Source organism: Corvus cornix, chromosome 5 (assembly GCF_000738735.6).
Source record: "Corvus cornix cornix isolate S_Up_H32 chromosome 5, ASM73873v5, whole genome shotgun sequence".
Taxonomy (NCBI): domain Eukaryota; kingdom Metazoa; phylum Chordata; class Aves; order Passeriformes; family Corvidae; genus Corvus; species Corvus cornix.
Genome location: NC_046335.1, coordinates 33437074 through 33446568, shown reverse-complemented (window position 1 = coordinate 33446568; position 9495 = coordinate 33437074).

Genomic DNA, 9495 nt, shown 5'->3' with positions numbered 1-9495 from the left:
CTCATCAGCCATCTGAATGCTACCCCATGCTACCCTAAAGACTGTTGGTTTTCAGCTGTATCATCATCTCTCAGATTTGGCTCACAGCACACAGCCCAGAAGTAAGAAGTTCCCTTTTCACAAGGTATTTCATTACTTTGAACTCCAAGTGCTGGAGAAACCATACTTTTGGTTACAAATGTTTCTACATTTGAAGGAAAACACTCATTGAAGAAATCTTCATTAGTAAAGACTATGTCATAATACACGTGAGCAGAGCAGTAAAGCTGAAGAGGAAGATTTGACCTTAAGGCTCACATGATTAATACAAAGCTTAAGCCATTCAGAAAAGGGGATTTGGTTTTTTGTTTTGTATATAAATGGACTTTTTGTGTCAAAATACAATGATTAAAAATGCGTAGTGTTTGTAGTAAGGGAAAATCAAACAGAAAACCAATAAGAGTAGCATGAACATCCACTTGCATATACAAAAATAGTTAAAAACTAAAATCTCAGATGTCCCAAAACAGCACTTCCTGCTCTGACTGTTCCTCTGACACAGACATCAACATTCCTGGTGTCAGCAGGTTGGGGACTGCACATGAGCATAATCTAGCAGTACTGCTCATCAAATGAGAATACAAAGAAAAGCAAAAAAAAAGGAAAGTGAATTCCTAACTGGAAAGTGGTTAGTTGTGCGTTCCTTCTACTGCCTATTTTAGTAATTACACTTCTTCATTATTTCTGCAGTTCTCTACAAAGAAAGCTCAGGTGCATGCAACTACCCAGTGGTAAGTTGTGCAACAGAAAAATCAAGTCACAACATTGCTCCATGACTTATCTGGGATTCTCCTGGAAAGAAAGTGCCACATTTGGAAACAGAAAGTGAGCATGTGTCTTCTTAGAAACTCCCCCTGTTTTGGCAGAGGATGATGCAGATTTCCCTTTCAACTGACATCCCACCATGCCTCTTGATGAGGACTTTTGAACCTGTTCCTACACTGGACTGAAATACTGCAGGATATGTGGGACAGTCCCCCATGTCCTGAAATGCAAATGCCTTTTGTTCCTTCTGGAACAACAACAAAACAATTAGAAAACCAACTCTGTAAAGCAACAACTTGCAACCCAAGGAATACAAGGGATTTCAGGGTTATGTGCATACTTTCCCAGATATATCCAAGTGGGTCCCCTATCTGTACTGAAAACTTCTGTCAAAGCCCTGAGGAGCACATTAGACCTCTGGAGTTTCAGATTTCTTCTAAAAGCCATGCCACCACCTAACATTTGAACAGGCTTGGGCAGATGCCTGCATCCCCACACAACTACAGTCTCTGTAAATGCTTTTGTGGCTATTTATTGCCAAAAGCAAAAATGCATTTAGAATAACTTCCAAAAGTCTTTATTTTTTGCTGTTGTTATCTTGCAATATCTTTGAAAAAAAAATTAAACTCAGGTTTCAAACAAACACACAATTGAATTCCCTCACGCTGTCTTACATTATTATACTTTTTCCTCTGTGTATACTCATCCCTGCATATGTTCCTTCCATTTTGCTTCTGCTAAGGCAATGAAAATGAACCAGCTGGATTTACATACATATTTTCATTAATTACCATGGCTCTCAACATTTTTGGGCCAATGGGCCACTGTGAGTGTTTTAATACTTCTCACAGCTTGCCGTGTATTCCTGTCATCTACCTTTTAACATAAATCTCTCACCCATTTTCTTAATTTTCATGGTCCCAAGGATGAGCTCTGAACTACTTGTTGTAAGCTGCTGAACCATCAAACACTCACAGACCCATCACAGGGAATGGTTATTTACTCACATACACTCACATACTGTTCATTATCTTTGAGAGCTCATCTAAGTTCGTTGTTGATTTCCAGTTCTGTGAATACTTTTCTCTAAAACTGGGGTCAAATCTGACCTCACAATATGGCAGATAAAGCAGGAGATGAGTCAAAAAGGAGCAACTCTTACAAAACTCCACCTACACTTTCTTTATGAAGAAGTACAGAACGCACGTTACATCATGAAAGCACACTTACTGGCTTTTTGGTAATTGAAGGCAGGGTACTGTTGCCTGGCAACTTATCTGATTACCATTTTTTCAAGAATCACATGCACGCTTAGATATGTTGCATAATAATGTCTCACTTCTATGCAGCCTAACCCAATGGGAAAAAAGGGGGGGGGGGGGGCGATGGGGGCAGGAAAGCTACCAAAATTCATATCTTTCTTTTCTGAAAAAAGGTACAAGATAGTAGCTCAAAACCAGGTTGAAACATTAGTATTCCTGATTTTTTATTCCTGCTTTTCCCAGCTTGCTGAATGTGCTTATACAAGCATTTTATCTTATCTACTTGTCTGCAAAATGACACTAATAATACCAGCCTCAGAGAGACACACTGAAAATTCATTAAGAACTGAGAGAATCTCAAATGAAAGATGCAGTGGAAGTGCTGGTGTTAGCACTTACAGCTTTTTAGTACTCCAAATGTTGCTAAGCCCTGGTCCTTAAGCGTAGCAAATGTTCATCATTGTCATGACATTGTCCAGCCCTTGTTTCTCAAACCAAGGAAACTACATTTCTCGCATCAGAATGGGACACTTTCCCACTTTCTATGTCTGATACATAGCTGGGGAAAGAAAAAATAAAACAAAAAACCTACTCCCACTGCCCCACACACAAGGCAGCACTCCAAGTACTGCAACTTGGAATTGCAGTACTAAGCATTAACACAGCTCTTCGGGTTTGTACCATGAAAATCAGAGAGAAATCAGAAAATGTGCATGCATGACATTTTTATAAATCAACATGCTCTATTTATTGGTCGGATCTTTGAAAAACTAATTACACTCTAGCTAATCCACAAAAGAATTAAGAGTTGTCTTATGGTGAGCAGTAGTGTCCTATACATTTTGGTCTTTAGAATACAAACACCAAAGTGAGGCATTGTTTCCAAAAAGCTGTAACTATCTAAGAGGAGAACCTGGATTCTAGAAGTTGATCTTTTGTACATGCACAAGTTATAAGGCAATATAAGATAACATAATGAACTGCCTTCTTTCTATATGCACCTTAGTATATATACTATATATATATACTGCACAGGAAATGGCTTAGCTACCCAGGGCGCTCCTAATACCATGCTAACCTCTGTCAGCCCAAGTGGCTGAGGCTGATGGTTTGGAAAGTATCTCATCTCCATGGTAAAGTATGAAGCAGCAAAGGAAAATGGAAAGCAACAACAGCCAAGCCCAATACTGCTAAGGAATCATTACATTACCTTCACAGCAGCTCTTGTCTCCCTAGTAAGACATTCAAGCATTTTTATATACTGCACCCCACATCCTGAAGCTCTTGTGCAAGTCCACTTCCAATTAAAAGCTTAATTGTGAGGTCTGCCTTGGAAAGAACTGCTAGATCAAAATAAACCAAATCACATGTTATCTATCATACCACTAGGGGAAACGATACACATCTGGAAAATGCCAAAAATTACAAAAATAAATAATTCCTCCTCTAGAACTTACTGGAAGCATCCTTACCATAACCCTCTGCTGATACAAAATCCAAAGAAAATACGTGGCTCAAAGTGTCCCGTGGGTTAAGCAAGCCCAGCTTTGCTAGGTCGGTTAGCAGGAGAGGAAACAGCCAAATAAACCACGATCATCAGGAACACTCTGCGCAAGCAGAGAATGACTCTACCTGCAGCTCTGCATAGACACAGCCCCAGCCAAGATTTCTCAGTCCAAATTAGGCTGGTGGAGCCAAATGAGTTGGATCATCTTCTGTGCTTGTATTCTGGATGAAAGAAATAAAAACAAAACAGACTCCCCATCCCCAGAAGGCACTTGGCAGTACACATAGCACTATGCCAGAGCTACCCATACTAGAGAGACAGCTTCCCCCTTCAGAAGTACTTTGTCATGCTCCTAGCAGAATCATGAAAACAGGACAGAGAGGTGCTCCACAGAAGTTCTTCACATAGGCTACATCCAATAAATGGCACACCTGGGAGCAAAGATCCAGCAAGGAAGAAGTCAAACAGCAGCTTCACTACGCTATGCTATCAACACTCACCTAGTGACTACTAATAGTTGGATTTTATGCCATGAAACCAAGACAGCAGCATCTGTGGTAGGGAAGATTCCCTCTGTCATTTAATCCAACTTTGACAGAAGCATGTGAGGGCGGGGGAGTTTTGAAATAAGGTTGTGGTGAACTCTTGTGCACTGACACCAACAAAAATCCAGAACAAAAGAAAGGGTAACATAAAACACTTCCTTCTTTTATGCAATGATTAGACACCTCTGACCTAGTAACTGATAGGTATGCTCATTCAGATATGCCCACAAACAAATTTTTAAAGCAGTCTAGCTTTTATTTTGCCTCTGATGACATGTTAAGGAGCAGCATGCACCTGCAAATCCTTTTAAACTCATTTAGGCTGTACTGCAAGGTGCATAAGCTCTGGCTCACAGTAGACATTATTGGGCGTATCATTTACAAGGAATGTAGTGCTCTGACTAACCAGAAAGAGAGCGTTGTTCTGAATTGGCACAGATGTTGGTAATCTGCTCCTGCAGAGCCAAAGTCTTTGCCCAGTCTGGCTTTCTTTCAAGACTTTTTGTAGTCGCCTGCACAGCCACCTTACCTAGGAGCTCAGGAACCATCTGGATACTCCTGCCTCACATATCGTAAACAGAAATGTGAAAAGCAGACCAGTTCATTTCTGACGTAGAGAGCTAACCAGCCCTCTACTCCCTCACCCAGTCTGTACTGAGGCTGAGGAGCTAAAGCAAGCAGCACGGTCAGCTGATAAAGCCACCAGAGAATACCAAAACACATACAGGAAGCAGATCTGAGAAGGGATCATTTACAAACCTGTACCAAGCAAGCCACAAGCAGGTAACACCTTTTATGTTGGAAAGCATTAGCTAACTAGATGATCAAACTTCTTTCAAAAGAAATCAGGAAATATACCATATTTCTTCACCTTTCACATAAAGCAAATTTTGTTTTGATACAGAACTCGTATTGCTCATTTCTTTCACTCCAGAAACAACCCAGGAACACCATTGGACACTGCCCCATCTGCAGCTATACAGGAACACATAGGACAGAAGTGACCACATATAAATTTGCTCAGGTGCCATTTCCCCATCTGCAGGACATGGCTCTGGCATCTGAAAGCTTAACAAGGTACTGCAACTGCTATGGAGGTAGGAAGTGCTTCCCACAAAAGGATGGTGAGGAGTGGGAATAAAGGCTTTCCCTACCTCCTGCTGGCAAACAATTTCTTTAAGTAATTGACCCATTTTCTACAGAATAATTAGCCCTAAGGAATGAAGCACTGCTGCCCTTTAATTAGCAATGGTGTTACCTCTCCTCTTACCATGTAATAGCAGGCTGTCTGAGACTGAAAAAAGAAACAGAACATCACAACAACTTAATTTCATTTTCTTAAACATGGCATTTGTTGAAGGCAATCCAGAAACAAAAAATCCTAAGGTACAATTTGCAACAATAAAATTTTCCATTAGTTCTATGATTTCATCATCAGAACAAGGTCTTCTCCATGCCACCACTCTTTAAGCCTCCTCAATATATTTTCTCCTTTTCAGAAGCTTTTTCAGGATGCTTTCCAATCATTTTCCATGAGGAAAAACTTCTTTCTGTTGTCAGACAGTTTAACAACAGAAGGGACTCTTTTGCCTAAAACCTAGTCAAATCTCCTGCAGATCATTTTATTAAAATTTCATGCAGTTTCTTGCAACACAGCTCAGCAACTTGGATAAGGACAGAAGTTCTTTAGTTTAAGGAGAGTAGATGTGCATACCATGAACAAGAAGCACAAGAAAGCACACCACAGCCAGTGACGCAACTCCAAAACTTGCAAAGGACTCTTCAAAACGAGTCTCACAGAGATGACATTTAGTGACCAATCCCATGCTGCAGAGAAAAGAGAAAACCTACAAAGCCTGGCCCCAGATTCTGCGACAAGTACGATTCTAAGGATACAAACAAGACTTGCCATCAAAGCATGTGATGATAGCAAGAAGTTGGGAAGTTCCCCCTGCCGCAGGAAGAGTGCACAGTCTCCTCTCCTCCCCCTCATACCCCCTACCTTCTTCTTCCTGGCATGCTCAGTCCCCAAATGCAGTTAATTTCTAACACTTTGGAAGAAGGCAAAAGTTAAATTCATCTGACTAATTACGCCATGAGAAGAAACAGCCTTCTTGGACACAATGCGGTGCCTGGAGCAGCCCTGAAACACCCGATCCGAGGACAGTCATTGTCTTAACCAAGCAGACAGGTATTAAAAGCACATTTACAATGCTGGAAAACAACTCCTCTCCCCGGTTCTTGATGTGTGGGAATAAGTAGATCCACAAATTACAAGGCCAAAGGGATCCCTTCATCTTCACTCCCTAGAACATCTCCAAGATGCTGAATTATAGATTATAAAAAGATATCTTAAAAGACTCCACATGCTATCGACTTCACCACCTTATCCAAAAACCTCTTCCTGCCTTACACTCCAAGCCAGAAACCTGCATCTCCTTTCAGGGTTAAATTTGCCTTTTGTTTGTTGCTTGGCACCACATTACATTATGACATTGTCAGCAAAACTGCAGAGTCCCCACTACCAGGTACCATTTCCACATGGATGCAGGGATCTAGGTTACCCTCAACCCACACATCTGTGCTATCCATACCTCTTGTTTTAGACCCCCTTTACCATTTCTGTAAACTGCCATGGGATCTTGTCATAAGAATTCCAAGGTTTGAACTCTCCAAGGAAGCAGCTTGTTTTCTGCCTCCACCATCAGCCCTCAGTAGAGTGGGAACAGCAATACTGACCAAGGCTACGGACATGCTCCCAGAGCCTCAGCAAGAAGTTATGCAGTCACAAGCAGTACTACCTCAACTCCTGCTTGTCCCTCCATTTCCTTTCCACCAGACTATATTACATACTTTTCAATATTCCTGTGATCAGAGGATCTCAGAATGTTTCACATTAAATAAGATGCTTCTAGCACTTTTGCTGAGCTTTGTTTAAGAAGCTGCTATAGCTACTAGTTAAACCAAATGACTTGGGGGTTGAGTCTTGTGTTTCAATTTGACAGTTACCTGTGAAATGCCATTTTCCTGTACCTCAGTTTCCCCTTCTACTAACAGGGAAACACCCATGCTCTTCAGTGGCATCTTCAACACAGAAATATGAATTTCTCAGATGTATGCACTGAGAGCATGTATTTATCAGGGAGAAAATACCTACTTTCAAATTTAGTGAAAAATCTTAATTTATCCACAGTAGCAAGATGCTGTCACCTAACACAGGAAAACTGACATTTCTCCATGGAAGAAGTCATACACTCTCACTGGGACAAGGCACCAGGATTCAAGAAGGACCTTCAGGATGTGTCATAGGTACAAGAGTATCTTACAGACTTCCTACATGGTTTTCCTCAGTGCTGAAAGTGGCTACAGGCATTATGGATTCCATGTCAATAAGTCTTTCTTTTCTGTTCTGTAAGAACTTATGGTAATTTTTGTTTTCATTACTTCCTATTTACCACCAAACGGTAAGTAGCTAGCCCCATCTCTGATGTTGTACATACATTAATGCATTTGTGCTCCTGGAAACCACGGAATGGAGCTCTTTGGGCAATCTGTTCTTCTTGCAAATCCCCAAAGCACACAGCTCTGGCAGTCATGGAGATGTTACCACCTTGCCTGTGAAAAAAATCACCTCCTGCAGGGACTGCTTTTTTCCTCAGAAAAAAGAGTAAACAGGACAAACCTGTCAAATAAACGATGCCAGAGAACAATACAAAGTATTCCACGTAACAGAGTTTTACTGCATCTGCTGTGTAATTACGAAGCTTAACAAGTTTGTACATCCCCAGTAGTTTTGGACTAGCAATGTGAAACAGTCTCTAGGAAGTCCTAGTGTAACGGTCCAGCTTAAGACGAGCAGGACAGGGCAGCCTCCCCAGCATCCCTGCTCCTAAGCATACTAGAAACAATTTGCAAAACCCTAGAGTAAATGAGTAAATGGGGGACAGAAGGAATCAGATTTTCCATTTTGCGAAAACTCAGCTATTCTGAATATTTTTCCACACCAAAAATGGAACAAGAGCAAACATCTTGAGATTAATTTAAATTAGCAAAAAAAAAAAAAAAAACCTCTCATTTTCAGCTGACTGTACTATCTGTATCCCTGACTTCTGGCTTTACACACAGGAGTAATTCACAAGGTTGCAGAAAAGTCATTGAACAAACCAGAGCCAGCCCCCACCTCCCAGTTCTGCTCTGCAAACGCTGGGCTCATTCAGAGCTATTTCCCCTAGTCTGGAATAAAGTTTTACACAAATCTATACAAAAAAGATGTTTCGAGACATTTCTCTCCCTCTTCTTTTTTTTTGTGAAAAAAAACCCAGAAACAAACAAAAAAAAAAAAAAACAAAACCACCACCAAAAAAAGGCACTGTCCAGTGAAAAGCAGCTCCGATTTTAACAACCCTTCTATCCCGCTTTCCCAGAGCCCCAAAAACTTCAAAGTCGGGGTCGAGGGCTCCCGAGCAAAACCCCCTCGACACCCACCACGCTGCCGTCCCGAGGACCTGCAGCGGATGGCGGGGCCCGGCCTGCGGGGGCTGCGCCGCTCCCCGGGAGGGGGCGACACACCGGTGCCCGGTGGCCCCGCGGGGCCCGCAGCCGGCAGGGAAGCTGCCGCTCGGCCGCCCGCCTTTGTCTCGCTCCGACCGGCGCCCGCCCGGAAAGCGAAACCAACGGTGCCGGGCGCCATCCCCGCCCTCCGCCCCGGGCAGCGCATCCCCCGCGCCGCTCGGCTGCGGGGAGGCCGCCGCGGGCCGCGCGCACCCTCGGCGGGGCGGCCGTGAGGGCAGCGGCCGCGGGCAGCTCCCGGTGCCGCCGCTCGGCCCCCTCGCCCGGCCGCGGCTCGTGTCCTCACCGGTGTCCATGGGTGCCCCGCGGCCGGCGGGAGGTGAAGTGTGCCAGTGACACTCGCCCGTAGTATGGATGCGGTTTCAATCTGCACATGCTCGCTCCCGACAGCCAGCCTGCCCCGCCACCTTCCCTTAACTCTTTCCGCACTGCCTCGCGCTGCCTCCCCCGCCCCGCGGCGCCGGCCCCGCGCCCTCCCGCCGGCCTGCAGCCGGTTCCCTCGGTCCGCAGGCGGGGGGGCCGGCCCGGCGCGCCCTCCCGGAGCCATCGCGGGGGACAGAGCCCGAACGCGGCGGGGGAGCCCCAGGGGAGGGACCTGCCTCCCCCGGAGAACCGGACCCTGCCGGTACGGGCCGGTGTGTGCTCAGGTGAGTGTCGGGAACACCCTGCCCTGAAAGCTCCCCGGATGCCTGGAGTGTTGGCTCCGGCCGGGAACACGATGTGGCACAGCGCGCCTTGGCTGGTGAGCCTGCAGTACGAGTTCTTCATATTTACTGCTCCAGAGAAATCCGTAACAAAAACAAATAAA